The sequence below is a fragment of the Narcine bancroftii genome, chromosome 1 (genome assembly GCF_036971445.1).
Source record: "Narcine bancroftii isolate sNarBan1 chromosome 1, sNarBan1.hap1, whole genome shotgun sequence".
NCBI classification, from domain to species: domain Eukaryota; kingdom Metazoa; phylum Chordata; class Chondrichthyes; order Torpediniformes; family Narcinidae; genus Narcine; species Narcine bancroftii.
This window is the reverse complement of record NC_091469.1, coordinates 233,380,378-233,402,903: the sequence shown is the minus strand read 5'-3', so window position 1 is coordinate 233,402,903 and position 22,526 is coordinate 233,380,378. Positions and strand designations below refer to the sequence as shown.

General features: G+C 40.4%; 1 long non-coding RNA gene across 1 annotated transcript; it reads left to right on the top strand.

The window, feature by feature from the left end:
* Window positions 1-265: 265 nt before the first annotated feature.
* LOC138740330 (uncharacterized) lies at window positions 266-20,919 on the top strand. The gene is made up of 4 exons (XR_011342831.1): window positions 266-402; window positions 700-752; window positions 11,172-11,245; window positions 18,840-20,919. It is a non-coding gene; the product is annotated as an uncharacterized lncRNA (long non-coding RNA).
* The last annotated feature ends 1,607 nt before the right edge of the window (window positions 20,920-22,526 follow it).

Sequence of the window (22,526 nt, the reverse complement as noted above, 5' to 3'; positions counted from 1 at the left end):
AGTGTCAGGTTCGGTTGAACGGTGGCATTTGGGTTCTCTGCGCCCTGATTGGCTGTTACCCCCCCCCTCCTCTCCCCAGACTGTGGAGGGTGGGGGGGGAAGGGGAGTTGATTATTAATGCAGAGTAAGCAGTCTGGCTTTGCAGTAGTTACCACTCTCGGGGTTGGAGCGAAGCCAGCACCATAGAGCATTAGCTCATTGTTCAATTTGCACACCAACTACGGGCACTGGGGGAAGCAGCAAAGCAGATTTGGGGGAAGGGGGAGGAGTTTGCACAAGCAGATTGGGGGGGGAGAGGAGGAAAAGAGTTGAGAGATCGGTGCATGTTTGAAGCAAAATGCTCCCAATTTGGGAGCCACATACATATGTGTCGAAGGTGGAGCCCGGCAGAGGGCTTTGTCTGTAAGTATTGTACCGTAAAGCAATCCGTTCTTCTTTTGGGGGGGAGGAATCCGGTTTTAAAAGACTGTTGGACCAGGACTGAAGGACTAACGTGGTGATCAGCGCGCTGCATGCAAGGGTTCTTTTGTTCTCGGTGGTGCAGACCGCCCTTGAACCCAATGTATCGATTTGTTTGACGTTCGCCTGTGCAGATGGAGACATTGTGCACGTCTGAAACTGCAACTGATTTTCTCGATGTGGCCGATGCTGAAGTCGTACATTTGAACCAAATCTGTGTGTGTGTGTTTTTTTTAATAGTTCGCCCCACCTCTCTGCAGTCCCGCCTCTGCCAGAAAAGCATGCAAATAAGGGTAAGATTTTCACCGTTTCAGACCAAAAAACTGTGCAGAAATGATTCAGTGTGTCTGGTTAACAAATCGCCAGAACGAGCACATTGCCAGAGCACAGAGATGCAAACCAACCCTTCACTTGTGGACAAATGTATGTTTCATTTTGTATGTGTGATGCATTCAATTCTATGCACAATTTTGATTATTATTATTGTCTAAGCTCCTTAATTGAGACCTTAGCTTCGTTCAAGAGTTCCCAGTAGTGTCTTTGGTTACTTTGGGGGGAGGAATATGTATCATTTTTTTCAATGTATAATTGCTATTTTCCAAACCAGTGGACTTACTAGTTCTCTTTCAATTTAATCCTGTGTTTCCATGGACAGCATGTGCGAATGTGATTTCCTTACACAGTATCTGCCTTCAGTCGTTAAACCTGCCTGGCGTTGCGAGCAGTGCACAAAAGTGCTGGAGAACCTCAGCAGGTCATAGGAGGTAACGCTTGCTTCAGACCCCGGTTGAGGCTTCAGTGGGCTAACCATCTGCATAATGTATTCTGTTCGCTTTGAACGTGACGAAACGTTTGTACTGATCAGGAGAAATCGCAAGTAACAACAGGAGATATTGAGGCAAATGGCCAAAATCATGGTTTTTTGGAAGACCCGTGTAGGAGGTCAATAAATTTAAGTTAAAACGAGGGACACTCAAGATGCTTGAATTAAATTACATAGAATATGCACCAAGAAAAAAGGCTTATTTGGCTCAAATAATTAGAGCTGGTGCATATTCTACCTCATGGATTTCTTTGCAGTGTCTATAGTATCTCAGCTGGGTAGCACAAGTTTTCTGAAGTTCCCTTGAATTGACTGCCTTAACCTGCTGCCAGAATTATTTGTCTGCTTTTCACAGTTCACTATTACAGTATGAGCTTTGATCATCTAATCAGTAAATTCAACAGTATTTTTCAACTTGTGACTCATTTATTTGAAAAGGGTACAGTCTTGTGACTTATCATTTCACTATAGCTCAGTAATTTTTCAATGTCCTTTCCTAATTTCAGAAGTGCTTTTTTAAAAAAAATTGGTCACTTACATTGCTAATGTCAAAAACCTAAAGTGTCCCAAGTTTTGAAAAGTTGTATGTATTTGCGACAATGCATATACCAATCGCAAATTGGCTTGCTGTTGAGAAGGAATCATGAGTTCTTCAGCACCACCAACTTGTTTTCTTAGCAAATGAAATGTCGAGGGTGGCTGACTGGAGCAAAATTAAACTGAAATGGACCAATACAAGAAGAGATTGGAACATATTTTTACAGGATATTTTAAAAAAGGGAGAAGTGAGAGTAAAAAAGTGAGATGTGTAGAAATAATACTAGAGTTGAGCCTTGGTAGCTGAAATGGCCACTATAATTTTGCTTGCTAAGAAAGATATGGAGTGGTTTTTTTTTGTTACTTTTGAGTATGTGGATTTGGGAGCATAATGTTTTGTGTTAAAAGTACTGGCGTGTTGGAAATTAAATGGGTCTGCTTTCCTGTGGGGGAAACCTCTTTGGGATAGGTGGGTTGACTGCTCATTAAGAGTCATGTCATCAGTAGTGTGGGACTTGAAATCTGCAAGTGTTCTTAAAACTTGGCAAGGAGGTTAAAATGGTAATACAACTCTTGAGCAGGAGATGAAGAATTGCCAGGCAATTCTGGCAATCAATTTTGCAGCCTTCATTGCTTTCTTGACTTACGCTGAAAGGCTTTTATGGATGTTGTTTTGGGGAGAATGTAGGAGCAAAACACCTTCACATAAATTTATAGAACCTGCAGCAATTTTGAGTTTACGGGTTGCTTTCCAACCATTGGAGATGCCCACATATCTGCACAGTGTAATTCTCCACATTTGCAGTACAGTGATGGGATAAATACAAGGAACAAGAGCTGGAGCCTCCGGAATGGCAGTAGTCTTTCTGCTCCTTGTGCATCCGCAAAGACCAGACATGCCACGTAGGCTTTGCATCTGGAAAAACTCTTACAAAGAATGTTTCTGTCCTCCTTATGTCAGGCTGTATATATATTTGACACTACACTTGCTGTTTGGAACACTTCATTTTCACAATTGTCCAATGATCGTCATGGCAATTGCAACCCTCCAACTCTCTGAGTTGAAGCCCTTCTAAGACTTTGCAAGAGAAAATGTAAAGTGCCTTGCAGATGACTACACAAAGACATGAAAATATGCTTTGTTTTCCAAGATGCACAACCTTGCCTCGAAAGAGGTCAATCGGAATGAATAGGAGCTTGGTTTTGTTACTCCAGCTGGCCTGCAGATGTCATTAATTTCCTGCATGTGTCATTCGAGGTACCCCTACATTGTTCATGAATATTTGACATGAAACTAACAAAAAAAGGGACTTTTTTTCTACCTGTCTGCAACCATGAGAATATTTTTCTATAATTGTATGGATGACTTCCAGAGAATGATAATTAAATGCACTCCATTCTTCCTGATCTATTCTTGCAGCAAACTAGACTTGCCAGCTGACAGGACAGAAGTGGTCTTTTATGTTTTTTTTTTAAAAGTGGCCATTCTCTAATCCTGACATAATATTGCAGAGAGCAGAACAAATGGGTGCCTGGGGTGCCCAGATTGGTGCTACATCACCTAATCAAACGATATAATTCTGCAAAAATTCCTATGCATTCTATAAATCTCAATTTGCAGATGATCTTTACAAATATAGTCAAACCCCTGGTATCTAGAATTCAAGCAACCATCAAAAAAAATCAAGAGAATAAATGTCAAAAATTAAAATGAATTTAAAAGTTTGATTGCAAAATGTACTCTGAAGTTTAAAAAAAACCTTTGAAAACCGAAGCAAATATTCAGCCACCCGAGCACCTTGGTTGTGCTTTGCTCTTGGCACCTGTTTGATTAAAGTTGTGTGATAACAGTAATGACGTCGCCCAGGATGTGTCGCCTGTTGATGTTGCTCGTCATTGGGACAACTCTTAAAGTGGCCCCTTATCCTTACTTAGTAAGTCTCCCTGGTCTGAGGCTTTGTCTGTGAACTGGGAGGGAGGGGGGGGTAGGGGGAGATTGTAAGGTTGGGAGGCTCTATGGAGGGGGAGGAAACCGTAGAAGCAGCAACGGTTAAAAATTTTTTTAAAAAACAAAATAAAGTAAAATGCTTTAAAGTTTATATATTCATGCAAGTGACTCTTGTTCAGTGTAAGTACAGTATTTTTGTCTTTTAAGCTGTTTATGCTTAATCCAGATGCATTAGTTAGGCATTGTAAAAGCAAGTCTCAAGCAAATGGAAAATACACTTATCCGACATCTACCATACCCATAGGTGCCAGATGCTAGGGGATTTACTATAATATTGATCGTGTTTTATGGCGAGCTCTCCACTGGCCACCGTGACAGAGGTGCACCAAAGAAAAGGTACAAGGACTGCCTAAAGAAATCTCTTGGTGCCTGCCACATTGACCACCGCCAGTGGGCTGATATCGCCTCAAACCGTGCATCTTGGCGCCTCACAGTTTGGCGGGCAGCAACCTCCTTTGAAGAAGACCGCAGAGCCCACCTCACTGACAAAAGGCAAAGGAGGAAAAACCCAACACCCAACCCCAACCAACCAATTTACCGCTGCAACCGTATCTGCCTGTCCCGCATCGGACTTGTCAGCCACAAACGAGCCTGCAGCTGACGTGGACTTTTTACCCCCTCCATAAATCTTCGTCCGCGAAGCCAAGCCAAAGAAAGAAGAGTATGGTTGCACATTTTTATGATCCTCCATTCATCTTTGCCAGTGATTAATACCATAGAGATTGCTTTCTCCTATGTCCGACTGCTCTGGGGACCACTATAGTACATTTTAATTACATTAAAACAGTTCAGTATAGCATCCTAATATTACTTGGAAAAGGTATTGAGGTTGCGGTCTTCATTTTCATGCATTGTGCAGCAGCATTGAGGTTTCATATGGGTAGTATGTCAGCAGTGCTCCACTGTTGTCTATTACTATAGTTACAAGCACTTGGGGCTGGTAGCTATTGGGGACTGTTGTTATCCAAAGAATAGATGTTGCACATTAGAGTGACCTAACTTGCCTAGGAAGGAACAGTGCCCTGAGCAGTGTAAGTGACCTATGGAGAGCGTTGAAGGCTAAAACCATGGAGGTTTGAAACGGGGCCCTCACAGAACATGGATACCACTGCACATATTTTCTGGGATCTAAGTCTTTTGTAACACTGAATGGAGACACAGAGCATGGATTCTTGCTCTTTATTTTCCTGACAACTTCCAGCCATAACTGGGAAATGAGAATTTCTTTTACCACCAAGCCATATGATGATTTTTGGAGGACCTCAAAACCTTGAGTGATGCCTGAAAGGTATTCTTGATGAAGCTGATGTTCAGTTTCTGATTCCCAGGAGTTGCACTGTCTTAACTCTAATATCCTTTCCAAGCATTTTTTTTTAGAAAGTAAAAGCAACACTAGATTGGGCATAAGATGTGTGGATTCATCTTGTGATGAGATACAATTCTAGAAATTGTCAGCTGTTGCCTGAAAAAGTAAATAATTTATTGACAACATTGAATGTAATAGCTAACAGAAACTTATTTGAATTGGAAGGCCACAAACCATTGTTGGTCAGAAAAGATGTGGTGATGGAATCTTTTAGTGAGATGAGATTTTTCGGTAAAGCAAGACCATACAGAGTAGAAAGTCTGGACAGAAGAGCATTTGGAGTTGAGTCAGCAGGTTGTTGGGGTGGGGAAGGGGAGGCACAAATGAGGCTTTAAGTAACAGGTGGCTTGTGAATGAGCAGTGTTACAGAGGGAGAAAGTTGAGCTCACCTTTGAGTAGGACACTTCATATTGTAAATAGTTGAGTTCAACCTGGTACTGATATTAACCGGGTCAGCAAGGATTTAGAAATTGTGACTTTGATAAGAATAGTTGCTTTGGTCTTAACTAGTCAAGACAGTTCTGATGTGTTGGAAATGAGCTTGTAATTTTTTTGGGGGTAGGAGAGCAGAGAGGTCCAGTTGTTATTGTGGAGGAAGTTTCAAAAGGGTGTTATCTAATATTGGGTGTAGGATAAATTCAAGGGAGCAGCACCTGGTTTCTTGGCTAAATTTAGAAACTTGTAAGGAGATCGGGTAAAAAAAAAAATTAGTTCTGGTGTGTGATTTGACAAGAGTAGGAGTGGCAATGATTAACCAACTGACATGAATATATGCTCTGAATATTGAGGAAAACCTGTTCAGGAGCTTCTTAAACTTGGTTGTATTGGAATAGGAAGGAAGAGGGAAATGGATATTTTTTTTAAAAACACACAATAGTTGGCCTTTCATCTCCAAGCTGTTTCGAGAATAGTGAGTAACATTGGCAGAAAATGGGGCTTGTTGATTAGTGATTCTGTCCATTCATGATAATTAGGCTAAATTAGCTGTGCAACTGATATGCAAAGTCTACAATCTTTGTACCAACCCAAACTGAAAAACTGCATTCAAATCTTCCATTCCACCTGCAGCCTGAAGCCATTATCCAGAATGACGAGTTTTATTGGAAGAAATCGCGTCTGTTCTTGTACTTGTTTGACCTCTGAGACAGACGCTGAAAGCAGTGTTCTCCAAAAAAACTTCCTTTGAAAGGAATGAGGCCAAATGTAATAAGAGTGCAGTTTCGTCCACAATATTCTTTTATGATAAAAATGTGCAGTGAAAAAAATGTCCATTTATAGGCTTGACTTGTCTGAAGAAATGAGAGGATAGATTTCTGATCTTTGAGAAGCCTGTTTTTTTATTACACCAAGATTTTTGTTTTTTCATATATATATTATCTTTCTAAATACCAAGCTGCTAAATGTCAAATTCTGAATTAAGTAAAATTATGTCACAACTTGGCTGCGCCTGAAAAGTTGCACTTTGGGGGTTGAGTGTGGCTGGCCATAAAGTTTTATTTGAGGGTCAATAACTGCACAATTCACTGTCTTAAAAGCACAACATGCCTTTCAAAAACCATTAAAATTTTAGTGTTCAAATGCATCATGTAACCTCCAGATCTACAACCATCTAATCCTTGGTCCAGATGCAGTTGCAATGCTCTTTGTATCTAGAGCAGTGGTTTTCAACTTTTTTCTTTCCACTCACGTACCACTTTAAGTATTCGCTAGGCCATCAGTGCTCTGTGATTGGTAAGGGATTGCTTAATGGATTGTGGTATGTGGGTGGAAAGAAAAAGTTTGAAGACCACTGTTTTATTTGTACCTCATTGACTTGTTATGTGCACGGTTTCCGAACTCCAATGACAAATTTTCTCAAGCAAAATATTTCAGTAACTGTTTGGTCTAGAGGAGTGATTCTCAACCTTCCCTTCCCACTCATATACCACCTTAAGTAATTACAGAGCCCCAATGGCATAGGGATTACTTAACGTGATATGGGAGTGCAAAGCAAAAGGTTGAGGACCTCTACTTTTAAATTGCTTTATCCAGCACAATTTCTTGCATTTTGATGAAGGGCCCGGGCCTTGACCTGCTTGACCTGTGTTTCTCCAGTAATTTTGTGCATTGCACTCAATCAGTACCTGCAGACTTTCCTGTTTAACTCTATTTCAAATGCAGTAGAATTCCCATTATCTGGTACCTACAGGGAGAACGGATGCTGGATATGCAAATTTTTTGGTTGACTGAGACTCTCTTCCAATGGCTAAATCACCTGGATTAAGAATACACAATATAAAAGACAGTGCAAAATGTAATGTGAGAAACATTAGAATTGTAGACTTTAATTATGTAAAGCTCACTTTAATCGGATAATTTCTGTAACTTATAAAATTTAAATTGGAACCTCAATCGCTGGTGCTGTAACAGTGTGGCACTACCCGTTATGCTACCCATGCTGCCATCATAAGTAACCCCTGCTGATTTTTTTTTAAACTTGGGGGTTTTTTGCTTCCCATATATGCTAGCATAAGAGGACAATCCTCAAAGCTTAAAAAAAAATGTTGCCTCAAAATCCGGCATTGTCTTGTACACTGGGTCAAAAATGCAAACCTTGAGGGTGAAGTCTCAGCACCACTGTCATCTGCCCTCTTTTGTCCCGAGCCCCCCCCTCCTCCATATCCTTTTCCTATCCTGCCAGTTCTGACTCAAGTGTCCCTGTCAGGCCCTAGGCACACTCCGCCACCTTCCTCGCGCTGACAACCCGCAAGTGGTGACGGTGAAAAGAATGTGTGTGCATTGAGGGGTGTCGCTGGTTCAGCGGGGCAAACCTGCGCGTGTCCAACAAAATCTCAGCGCTCCCGGGGAGATGTGGAGAGAGACTTAATTCATTTACTGTTTTTTTTTTTGCTGGTGGTTTGAGTTTCTGGTTGATTGGAGATTGGGGATTCCACTCTTTGTTTTTATACCTGCTGTACCACCACCTCCATTCCTGTCCAAATATTTAATTGCCTTCACTGTTGTCCTCAGCAACTTCCAAGCTGGTTCTATGTTGCAAAGATCTATTTGTACCCCTCCAGTAGATCTTTAAACTCTCTGATGTAAGGTAGAAAGTAGAATTTACTTGGTTAATGTAAAATCAAAGCTATTCTTTGTTTAATTCCCAGGTACTCTTCCCTCCACTTCTCCATCAACTTGGTCTGAACTGTACTGTGTGGAGAGCTGGCATGGCATTTGAACCCAAGTTGGGTTTTTGACTTGGCGAATTGTTAGCACCAAGGTTACAAAGAACAATGTTTTGGGGAGGATGATTAGAAATGGGAGGGGGGGGGGAAACAACAGAAACCCAGCCCACATTTTTTTTTTACACACACACTATTACACTCTGGAGAGAAATATCACCTTTGACTTCCACTTGTGGGTCTACATTTCAATTTCAAATTAAATGGCTGTAATAGGCAGTGATGTTATTTCAACCAAAGTTCTACTGCTCTAATGTTCGTTTGCAGTCATGGTCTTTACTGTGATTTTCCCCCTATACTTATCTAGCCAAATGGAATCGAGACTGCAGGATAACTGGTATGTTGTCTCTGTCAACAGTTTTCATGGAAGACGGGGTGAAGGTTTTTGGCACGGTTCGTTGGTCAGGGCACTGAGTACAGGGGCGCAGATGCCACGTTGAGTCAGCATCACCCGTGTTATGCCAAGTCTTGGTCATCCACTTTCAGGAAAAGTGTCATTAAGCTGGAAAGGGTGCAAAAAAAAAACATGGGCAACTGGTGGGGAGAGGCTAAAGAGAACCTTTACAGAGGCTTGTATTTTTTTGTGAAAATCATGGTGGGTATGGATAAGGAAAAAATTAAATAGAGCTTTATTTCCCAGGGTTGGGGAATTGCAACTGGAGGACATGGATTTAAGAAGGGGAGGGAAGATTGGAAAAAGAACTTGAAGGGGTGAATATATGGAACAAGACAGAAGAAGTGATAGAACAGGGGACAATTTTGTAATTCAAAAGATATTTAGGCAGGTGTGTGGATAGGACCTTCCACTGCATCAGGTCTGTGGCAGATGCCATGCCACTGACTTTACACAAAACTCTGGAACACCTGGACAGCTAAGACCTGCTCAGGATGGTCTTTATCAACTACAGTTCGGCATTTAATGCCATCATCCGCTCAAAACTGATAGGCAAACTCTGAGAGCTGGGCCTCAATACCCCACTGGGTAATTGGATCCTGGATTTGTTCACCTCTGGATCTGCAATCAGTGGGGATTGGTGAGACGAACTCCATCAGTACCAGAGCACCACAGGGGTATGTACTTAGCCCCCTGCTCTACTCACCACAATTACTGTCTGGTTCGGAATGACAATAACGCCATCTACAGACGTGCTGATGATACCTTGCAGACACTTTGTTCTCACCTAGAAGGAAAGGGGTATTAAGTACCACGAGACTCATACCAACAAGTTCAGGAGTAATTGTTTCGCCTCCACCATCAGACACGCAAACAACAAGCTGAATCAGAGCCTCGTTATTTATTATTGAATAGTTATTTTCTGTATTGCACACTTTACATTTCTCTTGTGTACATGTCTTTTGAGGTTTTTTTTTGCCCTACTGCTAAATAGAATTTGTGCCAGCCCTGCAGGAAAAAAAAAGAAATTTGAGGTTGTATGTGATGTTGTGTATGTACTCTTGACAATAAAATCAAACTTCGGAAAGGTTTGGAGAGATGGGGCTGGCAGGGACAGAATGGGCTGAAAGCCTCCTTTCTCCTATGGCGAACTCTGAATTTCGTCTCATCTACTGAGATGCAGTAGGGGAAAAACTGTCGGTGCTCTCCGTGCAAGGTAACTCATACTTAAACACTGCAGATAGAGCAATAACAAAACAAACATGTAGAATACAGTTTAGAGAAAAAAAACAAAAGCAGCCTTTTGACCAATGAGAGGTCAATTTGGGAGTCTGATAACAGCAGGAAAGAAACTGTCCTTGAATATTTGTTTTGCCTTTGAGGTGTATGGCTGGACTGATGTGACAATATTCAGAAATTAACCTCAATTATTCTTCTCAACCATAACCTATTTTGAGATAAATGTTGCATGTTTGTTTCCATGCAAATTCTGATAGAACTGCATGTAGGCTAATTTAAACAGGAAGTGTTTTTTGCATCATTCATAGGATATGGATGTTTCTGGCTGGGCTAACATTTATTGTTTATCCTTCATTGACCCTGAATTAGGAAGCTTGATAGGTAAGCCGTTTCAAAGGCCAGCTGAGAGAAAGCCACATGGATATTTTCAGTGGGCCCAAGGGGAGGACAGCGGAGTTCCTTTCATAATGGACATTAGTGAACAGATGGTTTTAAAACATTGTGGGAGTTTACTAGTCACTATTGTACAGGCCTTTTATTAGACATGTATTTAAAATGTCTATCTCCCGTGGTAAGATTCAAACACTCATCCAGGTAAAACTCCCCTGCATGCTAGAGTTTGAGTTCAAGTTTATTGTCATCTGACTGTACATGTACAACCTGATGGAGTATTTTCTAATAGAATTTTGTGTCCTGAAACACAAAAATATATTTGCCACTGTTAGGTGAGCACGAGCTACTTTTAAGATGTTGGCACCAGTGGTCATATTTTCATTATTAATCTCTTTATTGTAAAATACTTTGAAAAAACAGCTACTGATAATTTTGTATGATGTGATGATATCTGGGATAATAAAGTGTACAATATTTCATGGAAGTTTTAATTTGCTTGTAATTTTTTTCGATGTTAAGATTTTGGTTTGCAATTTTATTACTTTTATGCAATCATATCCTTACAACTGAATGCTTGAGCAAGATCAAATCTCAACATGCTGTTGATGCCATTTAACATGAAAATTTTAGTAGCTTTATGTACGTTAATCTGTTCTTTCCTGTGGTGTAAATGTGTTGGTTGATGCATTTGCTTATTTTGATACTGGATATTTGCTTTTTATTTTTGGAAGGTCTGGCAAAATTTTGACTTGATGTCTCCCGTCATATCTGGAGACCTGCTGAAGAGGATGGAAGTGTTCTTTTGGTAAGAAATTTACCACCTTTTCAATGCATCACTTATGCTTTTTACACACAAATCCCACGACATTGCCATGAGGAAGGTCTATCATTAAGCCGGCTTTGGTCATTTACCCTGAACGTAATGCCAGGTCAATGTGTCTTTCTAAGCAGCAAGCCAGCCTTTCTGGAGCTGAAAGGTGGGATGTGTAACACAACAACATCTGCATCTAGTTTTGGGTATAACATGCCGTATTTGATAGCATGTTAGATCCACTTTCTTCCCCAAAAAGGCTGAAAAATACTCCCCCCCCCCCCCCCCCCCCCGTCTTGTATGCTAAGTTGAAATTGGGGTGATAATGGTGAGTAACGTCGACAGTGATCATCGTCGCTGCCTGGCTCACTAGCATTACTGCCATCTATCATTGGTGGAGGGCCGACAGGAGACTCTCCTGGTGACCTGCACAACATTGTTGTGTTGAGGAAGTGTCAGGTTCGAGAGACGTGAGGATTTACAATCAAATGTTCCTTTTATTAACACAAAAATTAATAGAAGAGCGTGGGGGAAAATTGTAGCAGGAATACACAATTTATAAAAGAGCATGGGAAAATCTACTGCAGGTATTAATCTATAGAAATGGTTTTCAAACTTTCTTTCCACTCACATTCCACTTTAAGTAATTCCTATGCCTTTGGTGCTCTGTGATTAGTAAAGGATTGTTTAAGGTGGTATGTGAGTGGGAAGGATGAGAATCACTGCTCTAGACCCAATTGTTACTGAAATATTTTGCTTGAGAAATATTGTCATTGGCCCATTTCCTTTGGAGTTATGAAACCATGCACATAACGAGTCAATTAGGGATAATTAAAACAGTGGTTTTCAAACATTTTCTTTCCACTCGCATACCACCTTAAGCAATCCCTTACTAATCGCCATTATCTATTGTTGGGGACTGGTGGCAGGCTGTCGGTGAGGGGTGGGGAAGGGGGGGAAAGCAGGGTGCTGGGCTTCAGACTGTTCAAACGGAGGCCAAGCCCACAGAGCAGCTTGCTCATAGCACGTGACTAGAGACACCTGGGGGTGGTGGGATCAGTGTGGTGGCTGTTCTTTTATCACAATACCATTCCCTATCACTAATCTCTTCTCGCTTAATATCTGAAGGTCTCTGACTGTATTGAATACGTTCAGTTTCTGAGCATTCACACCCTCCGGTAGAGTTCCCGATTCAGTATCCTTTCATATATTTTATCTTATTCATGAATGGTCAAGTCCATTTTTAAAGACCAACAGCCACCCCACATCAGTCATGACAAAAAAACCATGAATTATGTACTTATTAAATCATCTCGCATTCTCCTCCTATCAACAGTGAGTTTAGTAGAGGATGTGTCACTATTTCATCTCCAGTTCCAGCCATTTCATCTACAGCTCATTTCAGACTTCTGTGTTTATAGGAGCATGCATAGATGGGCTAACCCCCAAGTGCCTGCTGGTCAGGTATTCACTAGTGAACTAATCGCTGTTAGCCAGATCAACCCAGCCTTTTACCTTTGGTATATAGTTGCGGGCCGCTGGAGGAGAACGGGACAGTGGTATTATTGTTAAAAAGATTTTTCCTGTTGTCCTACTTGCATGTTTTGTTCTTAAGTACACTTAAAAAATAAAAATCTGATGCACATACCTCTCCTTACCGAGAATGTCAGATTGCCCTTTTACAGATGGCATTCTGAAACTGTTAGTACTTAAAAAGAGCTGGGACTGGAATGACCACCCACCCCCAATTGTGTCTGTGCTTTTTACACAGCAGGTATAGCGTTGGCTTTTAAAAAGCTGCAAATATCCCAGATTGAAGCGACTGTAAAAAGCACTCCGGTTGGGCCCAGTATTATACAACATTGAACACTACAGCCCTTCAGCCCTCAATGTTGTGCCGACCCATATATTCCTTTAAAAAAAATGTATACAACGCTCTCTACCCTGTAACTTTTTTCTTCTTCCATCCATGTACCTGTCTACGAGTTTCTTAAATACTCCTAATGTTTCACTCTCCACCACTATCCTTGGCAAGGCATTCCAGATACACAACTCTTTTTTTTAATCCTTACCCCTGATCTCTCCCCTAAACTTCCCTCCCTTTGCTTTGTACAAATAGGTGTTTGCTGTTCCTGACCTGGGAAACAGGTGCTGGCTGTCCACCTTATCTATGCCTCCCATAATCTTGTGGACCTCTATCAAAGTCTCCTCTCATCCTTCTATGCTCAAAAGTCCCAGCTCTGCTAACCTTGTCTTGTAAGGCTTATTTTCCAATCAGGCAACATCCTGGTAAATCTCCTCTGCAACCTCCCCATAGCTTCCACATCCTTCCTATAATGAAGTGACTAAACTGAACATAATACCCTAAGTCTGGTCTCACCAGAGATTGTAGAGTTGCAACATGACCTCTCAATCTTTGAACTCAGTCCCCCTACTAATGAAGCCCATCATCCCATAGGTTGTCTTAATTATCCTGTTAGCCTGTGTGGTGACCTAAGGATATATGTATTGGGACCCCCAAGGTCCCTCTGTTCATCCACATTCATAAGTAACCAACCAGTAACCCTGTATTCAGCCTTCTGTTTGTCCTTCCAAAATGCATAACCTCACACTTATCTGGATTGAACTCCATCTGCACCACTTTTCTATCCAACTCTGCATCCTGTCTATATCCTCTTGTAATCTATGACAACTGTCAGCACCTGCCACAACTCCTCTAACCTCTGTATCATCTGCAAACTTACTGACCCATCCTTCTGCCTCTTCATCCAGGTCATTTATAAAAATCACAAAGAGCAGGGGTCCCAGAACAGATCCTTGCAGCACTCCACTAGTCACCGACCTGTAGGTAGAATACTTTCCTTCCACTACTGCCTCTGCTTTCTACATGAAAGCTGGATTTTTTTCAACCCCCCCCCCCCCCCTAAAACTAAGGTTCCATGGATCCCATCCCTCATGACTTTCTGAACAAATCTCTCGTGGGGGACCTTGTAGAAAGCTTTGCTAAAATCCATGTAGACCACATCTACTGCACTACCCTCATCCATTTAATTTGTTACCTCCTCAAAAAACTCATTTGGGCTCATGAGGCACAACCTTCCCTTCACAAAGCCATGCTGACTATCCTTGAGTAGATGGTATTTCTCCAAAAGCACATAAACCCTATCCTTAAGAATCCTCTTTTGTTCAGGTATTTTAGAAGCCCCTTTTCCACTGGCACCTTGTCCCAGGAATTAATGTGGAATTAACCGGTTAAGGGCCCAGTGGAAAAGGAAAACGGTCAGCATGACGGCGTCAAATCACACCAGGGATTGACTGCCTCCACCCCTACTTGTATCTCCAGTGTCAGCTGATGCCAGCATGCTGATTAAGCCAATGGAAAAGGGACAACTTCCATCCATTCCATTCGATGGTTGACTCACGGATCGCTGGGGATGAGTGTTTTCAGTGGAAAAGCAGTCCGTGTCCTGGTTAAAGGTAGCCCAGTGGAAGTAGCACTAACGGCTTCCTATCCTGGGATACTGCACGGCCAATTAACTGGGATGTCAGTGGAAATAGGGCTAGATATTACCTGGCAAGGCAGTCTGTGTGCCATAGAGCATTGGCTCAGGCATTACAATCTTAATTGGTATAATTTTTTACTTTTAAAATGTATGATAGAATGATGGAAACTATTTCTTGAGGTGGGAGAGAATTTTATTTTGGTGTTTACTGACCTTTAATTGGCATGAAGTTCACGAAAATTAAGATTACTTGAGCTTTTTTGCAAAAGGTCAAAATTTGCATACTATTACACATTTATTCACATTGTAATGAAGTTCAGTTTATTTATTAAAGCTCTGACTGTTCCATGTGTCAATTGTATGTTGTTGTGGACAAAGCTTCATCAGAAACAACTCTGAACAAACTCTAATATTTACTGGTAAACATTGTTCAATACCTGTGCAACAAGTTATTTCATTTCCATTTGAGGAGTTCATTAACCAATAGGACCAAGTGGAATTTAAACCTCTTTAAAATGGGAAGTGCTCAACAAAAATTGTTGGCAAGGAACTACATTCATTTTCCTGATTGTTAGCCTGGATCTTGACATCATTTGATTATTCTGTTGTAAATCAACTACAGATTCAAAACATTTCTTTCTTAGACTTGAAATGTTCCCTAAATTGAATCTGGATTCTCAATGTATGTTTAACCACAAAATTAACAGTTAGTATGGAGTCCAGTAAACAAGTATCAAAAGAAGAGTATATTTTTGGTAGATTTAATTTCTAAATTGATCGTTCTTGAAGCATCTAAATTTTCCTTGTGATGTATCCAAGAAATAATGTATCTAATATTAGCTGCCCAATAATGAAACTTGAAGTTGGGTAATGCCAAGTCTCTGTTCTTTTGAGAAAAACTTTATTGATGTGGAGGTGCTTGTTTTTTTTCTATATAAAAGAAGATAGGATGATCTCTCTTCTAAATGTATAACTGAAGAAGGTACACTGATTCTTATGTTCTGGTTATGTCCCCCTCTTTCCAATTTTCGAGAAGGGTATTTTGTACCTTGTCTTCAGTTTGACTCCAAATCCTTTTCACGCTCTCTTTGGGATAAGTGGGCCAACAGGTTTGATATTACATGCACCACAATGCACCACAATCCCATGTAGTTGCCCTCGCCTTGTCATGAGAAGGGCCATATGGATGAGGTGGAAAGATGCTGTCACTCATAATCAATGATTGTCTGATATGATGGCATGTCTGACTTTGGAAAAAATGAATGTTCCACGACTGAAATAAATCCTTGTGGGGGTTCTTTTCTCAATTATTTTTCAAAAATTGTAAAATGAACAAGATTAACTATTCTCTGGTTTATGGCCCTCTTCCCCCCCCCAAAAACCACCAGCCTCTGTAGGGGGGCAGGGGATTAGAGTAGTTTAATGAGGTTTTTCCTACTTTTTAATGTAACACAGGTTACAATACCATCTGTATTCTATAAGATTTGTTAATCTATTTTATTCTCATGTATCGATGTAACATTTATTTGATGAAACAAATAAAAATATTGAAAGAGGAAATCATTCCACTAAGCTCTTTCCCATTTTGCCTATAACTTTTTCTACTCCCTGTAACATACAGTAAAAGTCCAGAAATCCGGTCCACCCGATAATCGGGACTTCTCAAACTTTTTCAATATAGTGGGCTTTTAAGTGCCACAGTTGCATAGAAGTCATGGAAATGAATTAATAAATATTCATTTGCTTTTGTGTATTTTGTATGGGGGGGGAAGAATGCTTTTTTAATGAACAATCAAAATTTACCTGTTCATCTTTTTATTCTCCTTAAATTTTAATTTTGAAAGTATTGCCCAAAAATCTGGGCCAATCCAATCCTCGAGCAGTCTGGATTTTAGAACTGTATTTCCCTGCATTTATTCAGCAGGGCCAATCACTGAAGCCTGCAGTTTCCATTTCTAGCCTGGTTTAGACTTGCCTCGGAAAATTCTTTTAAGCAATTTCTGCCGTTCCCTGAAATTCAAAAATTGCGAGTTAAAATTTTCCTCCAAGTCCCAATTACTACCCTTCTCTGCCATTTCACCCACCCCCACCGTATCTGAGGAGGGGGATGCAACTGCTAACTACTAGAAGCCAGGCAGCATGCATTTCATATTGAAATCTTATGGGGCATGGATAAAGTGAACGTTCAGACCAGGGGAGATGAGAGAGGAAAGATTTAAGAGGGATCTGAGGGAAACCTTTTTCTACTCAACTTGTGATTTGTTTCTGGAACAAGTTGCAAGAGGAAACTAAAAGTGGGTACAATTTTGATTTTTAAAGTCATTTGGACAAATTTATTGATAGGAAACTCTTGGTATATGAGCCAAATGCAGGCAAAGAGGACTAGGCCAGATTGCCAATTTGGTCAGCATGGAGCATTGGGTTGAAGGGCCTGTTCTGTGCAATATGGCTCTAAAAGGAAATGTAACATTCTCAGGTAATAGTCATTACTCAATGTTCTGAAGCTTAACTGGACCAGTCTCATAATATTGTTCTGATCTAGGTCAGTACCACCCAAAATACAACAGATCTACGTCAAACCAGGCTTATCATTGGCACCCCTTCCTTTACTGAACAATAATTCACAACCTGTGCCAGGCCACATTTTATACCAGATTCAAGATCCACTCCAACAATCTACTGGGGTTCTAAAGTAGGGGTGGCCAACCTTTTAATTTAAACATGCAGCACAGTAACCAGCCATTTCGGCCCATGAGTCCATGCTGCCCAATTAACCTATACCCCCGGAGCATACCCATGGGCCGGAATGACCGGTTACTGTGCTGTATGTCTAAATTAAAAGGTTGGCCATCCCTGCTCTAAAACAAAACTTTCTAAACTTGTGACTTGTCAGCTAGGGAGTCAAGCAGTATTCAAATGGGAATACAGATTTGCAACTTTCCTCTCCATCATACAGCTTACAGATATTGAAGCTGTATCCTTGTTCCTGTACTTAACGTGCAGTGAGGACTTCACGGCACTTACTGCCAGAATTGAAGATGCTGCTCGCTGCCTTGCCAAAGATGATTGATAGACGCTTGGTTTGGCATAACTATCTCTCCAATTCTTTCCACCATTGAATGATAGGATAAACAAAAGAGAATACGGGTTTCTTAAAATAGTTCAGAGATCATTTACAAAATGGTGATAAATTGGATAAGCCAAAGAGAAATGAACTAACAGATTTATTTGATACCATTCCTGTGTATGGTATTATTAAGTGCACAATTTTGGAGGAATAGTAAAACTTGTGAAAGGAAACAATGTTTCTTGGGGTAAAGCAAAAATGATAAATACAGATCTTTGATTTACAGAGATTTGAGATGGTTTGGAAACATTTAAATTGTGTATGGACTGGATGTTGGTCCAGTTGAAGTAGATGCATTATATATCATTGATTTGGATGATGGAGTGAATGGCTTTGTGGCCAAGTTTGCAGATGATACGAAGGAAGGTGGAGGAGCAGGTGGCGTTGAGGAAACCGGGAGAATGCAAAAGGACTTGGACTGATTAGGAAAATGGGCAGAGAAGAAACAAATTAAATACGATATCATGCACTTCGGTCGAAGAAATAAGTGGGCAGTCTATTTTCTAAATGGAAACAAAATGGAAGATTTACAAATGCAAAGGTATTCCCTGGAGTGCCAGAGAATCAAATTTGACAACGGTTCATTAAAATTGAGGGTTATTGATGGGGTAAATGTAAGCAGGCTTTATCCTCTGAGTAATGACCTTATTGAACGGTGGAATGGTCTTGTGGGCTTGAACACCTTGCACCTTATTCTACTTTTGTGATTTATGGATGCAATAAGCAGATTTTTAATTAGCTGGGGGATCCAAATTACAGCCATTTGGAGCGAAGGTTAATTATAAGTTCTATTAATTATGAGATGGGTTGTGTATTTTCTGTTGTGACGAAGAAAGTGAAACTTCAACTTTAAGTGTGCAGTAATTTCCTTTCATTCCTGGTGTGTATTTTTTAGTGATTTATTTAATATTGCAATATAAAAATTATGCTGGGCACTAATGTTATATTTTCTTTGAAGGGAATACTTCCTACAATCCACCAGGAGAAAAAGATGGGGAACAATAAAACAGAAGTCTTGCTTGTGACTCCTTCAATGGATGCAGATTTGTGTTTTGCAGATAGAAGATGGAGTCTGTCTTTATCAACCATTTTTTCTTCCATGTGTTTTAACTTGGTATTTGGGTTTGATGAAGTGACACAGCTTACCAGTTTTTGTTTATTATTAAACTTTAAGATAAAGCAAATTGAGGGGACTCTGCACCTGTCTGATTTGTATCATGGGTAATATTACAACAAACAGCAGTGTTAACATTAAAGTATACAATCTGGATCACAACCAATACAGGTGGGCCTTCAGGTCTAATCGTACCATGCAACATTCTGTCTTCCATTATTACATTGGAAGTGTATAACCCAAGAGTTTCAATTTTTACAAGTCTCTTTTTCATCATTAATGATTAGCAGACAAAAGCTGAGTCCCTTACATTTTATTTCAATGTATTAAGCTTGTTGGTTCTTAACATTGTCTGAAATCTTCAATTGCCTATGTAACCTCATATTTTAGCTCTGTAAATTTTATGTATAGAAATACTGTAATAGTATGTAATGCATTGTTTCCTTGTGGTAACTGATAGAGGTGCTGCCACGGGATTTGAGACACTGATGAATGGTGCTATTTTGGATTTTAAACATGCTCCTTGGCAAGGAAGCTCTGATGGATTTTTATTTTTTTCTGTTCAGAGAGCATATTGATGCTTTTCTGATTGCTTTCAATTTTTGGACTCGAGTGACTTGCTTCTGAATGTTTGGTGGCTTTCATTTTGAAATTATTAGGCTAGGAGCAGTACCAGTTGACTGGAGAGTTGAATTGCAGCAAACGGGATGCATGACAGTGCCCGAGAGAAAAAGGGGACAATTACAGCATTGCAATCTTGCCTTTTTTAAATTGCTTTCTCCCTTTGAGCACTTCTTTAATAGTTTTTAAAATTTTTTAAAAAGGCATTTAAAAAAAAAAAGGTACCCCACTTTGGGTTGAGATGGGCATTGTGTTGTTTTGAATGCTGTTCTTAATAGTTTGTTAAACATGATTATAAAACAAACTGTAGTATTCTGCACATCTCAGTAATATAAAATCATGCCTTTGAAAAGAGTGAGGTGATTGGGGTTAAAAACTAGGGCAATATGTATCTCTCCATAGATGATTGTTAAAAGAAAGAGACTCAAACCCAAGTCTCTCTCAGGAGGCAGTTTCCCTCTTGGCACAATTCAATATGTTGGAGACGGTATTTTACAATATTATCAAGAAGCACCCGTCAAGCTCGTCCAAATGCCAACATGACTACGCTAATCTCCTGACACTCTTTACATTTTCACAGGTAAGCAATTATAGTTGTAAATGACATGTTTAAAAAGACCTTGTGGAAACCTTTAGACTTGGTATTAGTTATGACCTAATGTTTGCAACTGTAGGGATATGCAGAAAATTGGATTTTACAATCGGCTTGGTTCCTGAATCAATTGACTGTACATTTTATTATGGAATTAATGAAGCAGTGTCCTTTTGCAGATTTTACTTCCCAAAGAAGCTTGCCTTCATTTTTAATAAAGAACAGGGGGGGGGAGGGGGAATTATTCAATGTGATTGGGGGGAAAAAGTAGAATGAAAAGGATGTTTGCTGTTTTGTGTTTGTCTCTTTTAAACTAAACCATAGAGTACCACCAAATATGAGATGCTGCTGTGTTAGATATGGTCTGAAAGCCCACCTTAAGAAATATTTTGAAGTCTTTTTTAAGCTGTTCCTTCCACTCAAGCTGCCTTGCTTATTCTGAACTATTCCAGTTCCTGACTGTTAAAAGCTGATGCATGTAATTATTAGTTACTGTATTTAAATATTATGTTATTAGAAGTTGTATAACTAGCCCAGTAGGTCTTTAGTAGTATTTTGCATATACCAGGTATATAAAGGTTATGCTTTATGATAAAAGTATATGTTTTATTGGAAATGTGATCTTAAGTCTTACTGTTATACCACATATACCAATGTATCACTATTTTGTGCTTAGTTTATTAGAATTCAATAAATATTCTTCAAAATTAAGTTCAGTAAAAGTGCAATGATTCATTTTGTATTTGCAATTGTACATTGTGGATCAGATAAAATCAATGGATATGCCCCAGTTAAATTCCCCAAAATTCCAGATGCAAGTCTAAACACTAGAAAGTCTTGAGATTTTGATTTGATGCTGCCAACTAAATAGGGATGAAACACCATTGGTTTACAATAAAGAATTTTACAGCATTGAGGTAGGCCTTCGGCCCAGCTCCTCTGTGCTTACTGGACTAGTTGAATGTGCCTACATTTGGCCCATATCCCTCTAAAGCAGTGGTTTCAACTTTCCCACTCACACACCACTTTAAGTATTCCCCATGCCATAAGTGTTGTATGATTAGTAAGGGATTGCTTAAGGTGGTATGTGGGTGGAGAGAAAAAGTTTGAGAACCACTGCTCTAAAGCATTCATACACATGAAGCATCCAAATGTGGTCATTGTAATTGAACCCACCACAACCATAACCTTTGACAGCTCATGTCAGTCTTGTTCCTTAGCTCCACCCGTATAGCCTCACTAGCTGACCAGTATGCAGTGTCACCTCTGACCATTAATGCAATCCTCCCTTTTTTCCACTGTCTTTCCTGAAGTATCTGTCGACTAGAATGTTGGGATGCCAAACTTGCTGCTCTCTTACCAGTCATGTGTTTATCAATACCCTAAACTCATCCACCTTTCCCGACAAACCTATAGTAGAAAAATGTGTGCAATTTGGACCAACAGCCTGTTCTCATTCCCTGCCTTTCTCATGCCCATTAATTTTTTTTTTTCATTCCTCTCCATACCAAATTGTAACCTCTTTACCCCTTGTCCTGCATAGGATTCCACCCCCACCCCCTCCCCAATCCCAGGCTAGTTTATACCCACCCATTTGGCACTAGAAACCTACCTGCTAGAATGTTGATACATCTCTGGTTCAAGTGCAACCTGTCACTCTTGAACCTGTCACTTCTCATGTTCCCCCCCCCCCCTTCTCCCTCCCCCACCAGAAGAGATCTCAGTGGGACCAAGGAAAGCTGCCTCAGGACCTTCGTGATGCCATCATCATCATCCTGTACAAAAACAATGGTGAGAAATCAGACTGCTCAAACTACAGGGGAATCACGCTGCTCTCCATTGCAGGCAAAATCTTCACTAGGATTCTCCTTAATAGACTAATACCTAGTGTCGCCGAAAATGTTCTCCCAGAATCACAGTGCGGCTTTTGCGCAAACAGAGGAACTACTGACATGGTCTTTGCCCTCAGACAGCTCCAAGAAAAGTGCAGAGAATAAAACAAAGGACTCTACATCACCTTTGTTGACCTCACCAAAGCCTTTGACACCGTGAGCAGGAAAGGGCCTTGGCAAATTAACTAGAGCGCCTCGGATGCCCCCCCAAGTTCCTCAACATGGTTATCCAACTGCATGAAAACCAACAAGGTCGGGTCAGATACAGCAATGAGCTCTCCGAACCCTTTTCCATTGACAACGGCGTGAAGCAAGGCTACGTCCTCGCACCAACTCTCTTTACTATCTTCTTCAGCATGATGCTGAAACAAGCCATGAAGGACCTCAACAATGAAGACGCTGTTTACATCCAGCACCGCACGGATG